Source organism: Lotus japonicus, chromosome 2, assembly GCF_012489685.1.
Source record: "Lotus japonicus ecotype B-129 chromosome 2, LjGifu_v1.2".
Lineage (NCBI taxonomy): Eukaryota > Viridiplantae > Streptophyta > Magnoliopsida > Fabales > Fabaceae > Lotus > Lotus japonicus.
This window is the reverse complement of record NC_080042.1, coordinates 35,188,123-35,194,473: the sequence shown is the minus strand read 5'-3', so window position 1 is coordinate 35,194,473 and position 6,351 is coordinate 35,188,123.

Here is a 6,351-nt window from a genome sequence, read left to right as displayed (position 1 = left end):
ACTGGCCAAAATGATCTACCTGATTGGAACCAAGTCCAAGTTTGATTTTTGTACTCATGTGTTTGAGCAGACTATCAAACATGTTGAGTCCTATGCTGTGAAACTGCCTATCATGTTTCCAACCTTGCTGACTGAACTGATTGTGCATCAACATCCTGACATTGTGAGGCCCAATGAACCTCAATGTAAGAAGCCTGACCCTCTTAAATTTGATCATCGTCTGTTTGCTGGGACACATGTTCCAGACATGGTGCTCCCTACTGCTAAGGATTCTGAAAGTGCTAGTGGATCCAAGCTTCCTGGCTTTGCCACGAAAGATGTGTTGGCTGAACTCATTGCTACTTCCAAGACTCTGGAAGATACCATCCATGCCAGCATTGTCCGAAAGGAGCATGTGGATCAACTCATCAAGTTGCTCCAAGGTGCTCATGGAGAACAAGCACAAGCGGATACTGTTGCTGACAGTGCAGATGAAGAAGAGGCTGATCTTGAAGAAGAGGTTGAGACTGAAACAGAGGATGAGGTTGAAGAAGGCATAGCTGCTGAGGAAGAAGGAGAGGAGGAATCTGATGAAGGCAAAGAAGACGAAGATATTACTGGCTCTGAGAGTTCTGGAACAGAGAGTGCATCTTTGTGACTTATCTATTTTTCTTTTGGATGTCTTTGATTCAGTCTCCTAGATATTTGAACTTATGTTCTGGTTCGTACTTCCTCTGATAATGCTACTTATCTAGTTTAACATCTATGGTAGATTTTACTGGTTTCTACTTTATCAAGTGCACCTTTGCCAAATTCTGCTAATAAAGGGGAGTAACTGGTTGGCTGATGTCTGTTGTGATTGTGCATGGCCTACTTCCCCATCAGGCTCTGATACCAAGAGGGGTTCGGACTTACTGACAAATGCCTTCAACAATTAGGTGATGAGGCTTATTTCCAACTTTTGAACAGAGGAAAGGTTAAGATGGAAACTCCCTCTACCTCAGGAATTCAAAAAGAAAATCACAAAGAAAAACCCTTGTTTAGATCTTACCAATTAACGAAAGGTTCTAAACTAAATCTCCAAAATACCCAAGCCGGAAAAGATGCAGATAACAAGCTTCTTCGCAAGGTAGTTGAACAACTCAAACTTCTCAACACTGTTGCTCAAGATACACCACTAACACCAGAAGCATCTGTAAATAACATTGAGGAAGTAAATTCAACTGGATCTATTGAGATTCACCTAAAATCAGTCCTGTCAAGCACAATCCAGGAAACAATTGGAGAAAAGGAACCAAACTCTATTACAATAGGGCTAGTGCTCCTGACTTATTATTAGAAGAAAAGGATTCTTCTAATTTCAAGAGCTTCAGTGCCAACAATATCTATGAATGGACCATAGACGGTGAAAATGAATATTGGATCACCAAAATCCTCCAAAATATGACAATGGTTGCTAAAGCATACTCCACTTCAAACAACTGTCCAGAAACCTTAATTGTAGAAATCCTCGTAGCAGGATTCTGCGGTCAACTCAAAGGATGGTTGGATAATTATCTCACTGACGATGAAAGACTCCAAATTCTGACAGCCATCAAACATGATGATGAGGATAACCCCATCAGGGGAGAAGGTGGAGAATATACATCTGATGCAGTCAATACTCTCATCTTCACTATAGCCCAACACTTCATAGGAGACCCCTCCTTGATCAAAGATAGGTCTGGCGACTTATTATCCAACCTTAAGTGTAAATCTCTAGGAGACTTTAGATGGTATAAAGACACCTTCCTGACTAGGGTTTACACTAGAGAAGACAGTCAGCAAGCTATAACACCCCGATTTCGGTGGCGTCACTTTAGTATCAAAAAAGAAAACAAAAGCGGAAAAACGTGAATATTTTTTTTTTGATATTTGTTTTATTTAAATAAAAGAGTTGTCGAATTTTAAAACGTATCGACGAAAGATAAACATGACTAATATAAAGATATATATACAACCCCCACAGTAAGTAACATGCTACGTCACGAGTAATCCTCCAGTGACGGAAAGTAGTGCCTGTCGGCAAATAAGTACAGAACAAAATATAAGGTCAGTATTCTGAATACAGTCCTCCAACGAAAGTAGGTCAGCCCAAAAACAGCCCGAAGACCTCCTAGTCCGACCAACTCCATGTGACTCACGTAAAGAGAACCACAAAAAAAACTAAAGGTCGGGGACCTACCCTGCCCCAAAATGAGAAAACTGAAGATCAGAGCCACGGCGCTACTCCTACCCTAATCCTGACTAGAGGAGTACAACACAACACTCCCAGCTACGCATCACCATGGTCGTCGTCTGAATCTGAATCCAAGACGATCAGGTCTATGACTGCATCGGTCCTCACAGCCGGTACGGCAGGTACTGTACCCGATCCCAAATCAACAGCAGCCGCGACGGTGGGTGAGCTAGAATCAGATGAAGTCCCTCCTACAGGCAACTCCTCCGAAGGGTCCTCCTCGTCCTCAGGCGACGGTGGTGGTGGTACTACAACTCCAGGGCCACAGTGCACGCCCGGTGGTAGGTTGAAGCTGACGGTGTAGCGTCTCAAGACTCCATGCGTCAAGTTTCCCATTCTGTCGACGCGGTCCTCCATTAATCGCCCCGAATAAATAGCTCAGTGACCGGCGGGGTCGACCACCCATGAGCCCGGGGTATCCTGGTCCAACATCTCGAACCTAGTCCCCCCGAAGGGACGACCATCTCGAACCAATCTGCCATCGACATCTGAAAAAAAGGGCATACATAGCCCCCCATACACAGGTAGCACGCGCAAGGGTCAACTCAAAGAATTACATAATAGTACATCCAATAGGTAAAGTTTAAGCATTAGCTACATAGGCTTAAATATGAATGACAGCATTATAATTTGTATATCTTGTCAACAAAAATAAATAACATTTGCGGGCAATTAACATATCTCAAACAATGTTAACAAATATCAAATACACTCGACAACTAAATCAGCATGAATGGTGCATGCAATGCAATGCTAAGGAACAAGATGCAATCCGGGGGGATGGGCACCAACGAGTCAGCCCTAACACCAGCCACGGTGGGATCATTTCCGCTCGGGCGTCTCTTATACCAAACAAAATGTAGTCAGATCAGCAGTGAACCCGTAGGTCTGCCATTTCCGTCTGCTACTAAGAATCACCGCAGTGTTCTTATGTGGAAATCCGGGTCTTATGACCATTTTAGAATCCACCGAGGTCCGGCATCCCACCGTGTATTAACCTCAAAATGAGTGCATGAATGCAAAGTGATTAGCCAAACAACGTCTCCGACCTCACTCGTCACGTCGTCACGTGTTCTAGCTAACTTATTGTCTCTAAAAAGAATACCCTAAGGTAAATGTCGATTCTGCGACAAAAGACAATTAATTATAAAAAGTATCTCATGATGATTTCTCGAATCATCTGACTCATCTCCATCCGATGGTCAAAAACTGCTCAGCGAGCAAAAAGTACCAATGTACTTGGAAACTACCCGTTTCCCGGCTTATCTTTCAGATAGCCCAACAACAAAACTGCTCATCGAGCAAAAGAGCATCAACATACTCAGGAACTTATTAATTTTCCCGGCTTATCCTTTAGATAGCCCAAACAACAAAACTGCTCCTAGAGCAAAGAGTATCAACATACTCGGAAACTCATTAGTTTCCCCAAAACTTGGACTCGGCGACACTTCTCATTTTCCAAAACTAATATTCAAGTCCTAAGCTCTTATCTGCGATTGTGATCATTATTTAAAGATTTAGAGGTTGTTTAATGTCTGATGAATTTTTCTGGTAAAATAGTTTCCATTTAGTTTTGTCTCTAATCTTATGAGTTTAAAAGATCCCACAATCCCAAGTAATTCCCAGAGAAGGTCTCGATCCATCAAAACAACAACAAGGCCCGAATCTCTGTTCGTCCCGTCAAACTTTCTCAAAATCTCACGATAAATTTGGCATAACTGCCCGTTATCCTCACTCTGACGAACAACAGATATATGTGTATTTGCATAATCAAAGTAACACAATCCAACAGTCATGGCACATATATCAACACATCCTAGATTAACCATTTAGCACATAGCATGTGAATCAATATCAACACATCCTAGATTAACCATTTAGCACATAGCATGTGAATCAATCTCAAAAACAATTCAAGCGATAAATGATTATCAATTGTCAGCCGTAGCCTTAGAAAAAAAATTTCCCAGACAAATACAATCAAGTGCATAAACAGTAAATCAAGTCGAATTCGTCGACACCTAATTCATTATCTAGTATTCAGTGAGTAGCCCTCACCTGTAGGTTTTCCAGCTTGCTCCTCGAACTTTCCTTCACAATCTTCCTCCTCGACTCCACAAAGTTCCTCAAACGAACCTTAGAGCAAATTCACAGAAATCAATCACAATGAGTCAGAAACTCAGCAAACAATAGATACTAGGGTTACACGAAGCATTATAAACTTCGAAGTACGATAATCTAACGCGTTAAGATCAGTTTTCGAAAAACGAAATTCCCCCCCCCCTAATGAGGAGCTCTCGGCCACACATCATAATTGTGTGCGCCGATTTTTCTTCGATCAAACTTGGTTCCTAGGTTATCATTAGTGGTAACTAAGGCGATTTTAAGCTCGGAAAAATTTTCGGATCGAAAACTGTCGCAGGGATATTTTGGTCATTATTTTCAGCTCAGAATTTCAAAACTGGATTTTCGAAAAACAAATTGGATGAGGACGTTACCAACGATGTTTATGACGACTGATCCTACTAGCGCTAAGCTAAGTCGTGAATTTTCAGCTTAAAGAACGAAACTTTGTCTAGAAATGGGTTTTTCCAACAGAAATGAATTCCGGCGGCATTTCGGCGACATTCGACAAAATGTAATCCGCTAAACACGCTCTTGGGCATGCAGGGAATAAGTTTAGACAGAGAAATCGAGTTATTTGGACAGTTTTACAAAAAGCTCAAAACTTTGAGCACAGAAAGACATAGAGAAAGAAGACAGAATTGACGATCAGAAGTGAGAGATAGTATCTATACCTCGAAGTCTTCGATTAGCAACGAACGGTGCAGCAATCGGGCAAGAAACGGCGAAAATCACTTCCTCCTCCTCTCCTTGGGTTGCTCGCGGGTTTGGGAAGAAAATGGGTGAAGTTTTGCAAAAATTTTCATTTTCTAGCTATTTATAGGTTTTGGAAAATGCGGAAAAATGAAAATTTCGCGATTCCGATTTTTCCTGCGCATTCCTCCGTGAATTCTAAGATAGGTTCTGGCGACAGAATTCCAGAACTCAAAACAGGTTTCTTGGAATTAAATCAAACGATCGAAAGTTGGTGTAAATCGGTTTTACCCGAAAAGTTACTTTTTGCAGTTGATGTCGGATGAGAAAACTTCGTTCTGAAGAAAGATTAGAAATATCAAGAGAAATAGGCGTACACGTGTGGAATCTTCGTTTGAAGCTCCGAATAGAGAAAGTATTCATCGTCCGTTGATTTTAGGTTTCTTGAACTGTCAGTGATTTAGTTTCGGCAAACTTCCGAGTATTGGAATTTGACGTTCGTACATTCTAGGGTTTCCTATCGAAACGCTTGTTTATAGACGAATAAGAGAAGTTCTAACATTTCTCTGAAGATTTTTGGAATTAGTTTCCATCGTGTCTTTAAGTGTAAATTAGCTATTGATTGGCACTCTTGCCCTAGGTTTAAGCGAATACTAATCGTGCTATAACTTTTATCGACTTTGATACAATCCTTAGTCTTTTCCTGAACTTTCTCCTTCACAAATTTATTCCATTCAATAAATACTTGTTTAGGTTTTCCTTAACGTTACATCAAACCAATCGTGAATATGAATTTTATTCTGTTTATTCCAAACTTAAAAACTTGGGTCTCACACATGCCTTCTGGAAAGAAAAATTCCTTGCAGGTCTTCCCAAATCCTTAGGCGACAAGGTTAGGGAAAAACTTAGGAGTCAACATCCAGGCGAAGAAATCCCTTACCAAACCTTAAGTTATGGTCAGCTTATAGCTATAATCCAAAAAGTTGCTCTAAAAATTTGCCAAGATGACAAAATCCAGCTGCAACTCTCATAAGAAAAGGCCCAAAATAGAAGGGATTTAGGAACCTTCTGTGAACAATTTGGATTTGGAGTTCGTTGTGAAAATAAAGACAAACCTAAACCTAGGCATGATCTTCCCAAACCTCAGCATAGAAGAAAACCTAGACAAACCTACAACAATAGGAAGCCTAAAGCTAATTCTAAAACTACTCAACCTAGTGAAAAGCCTTATACGAATAATAACAATTCTCGCAATAAAACCATTACCTGTTATAACT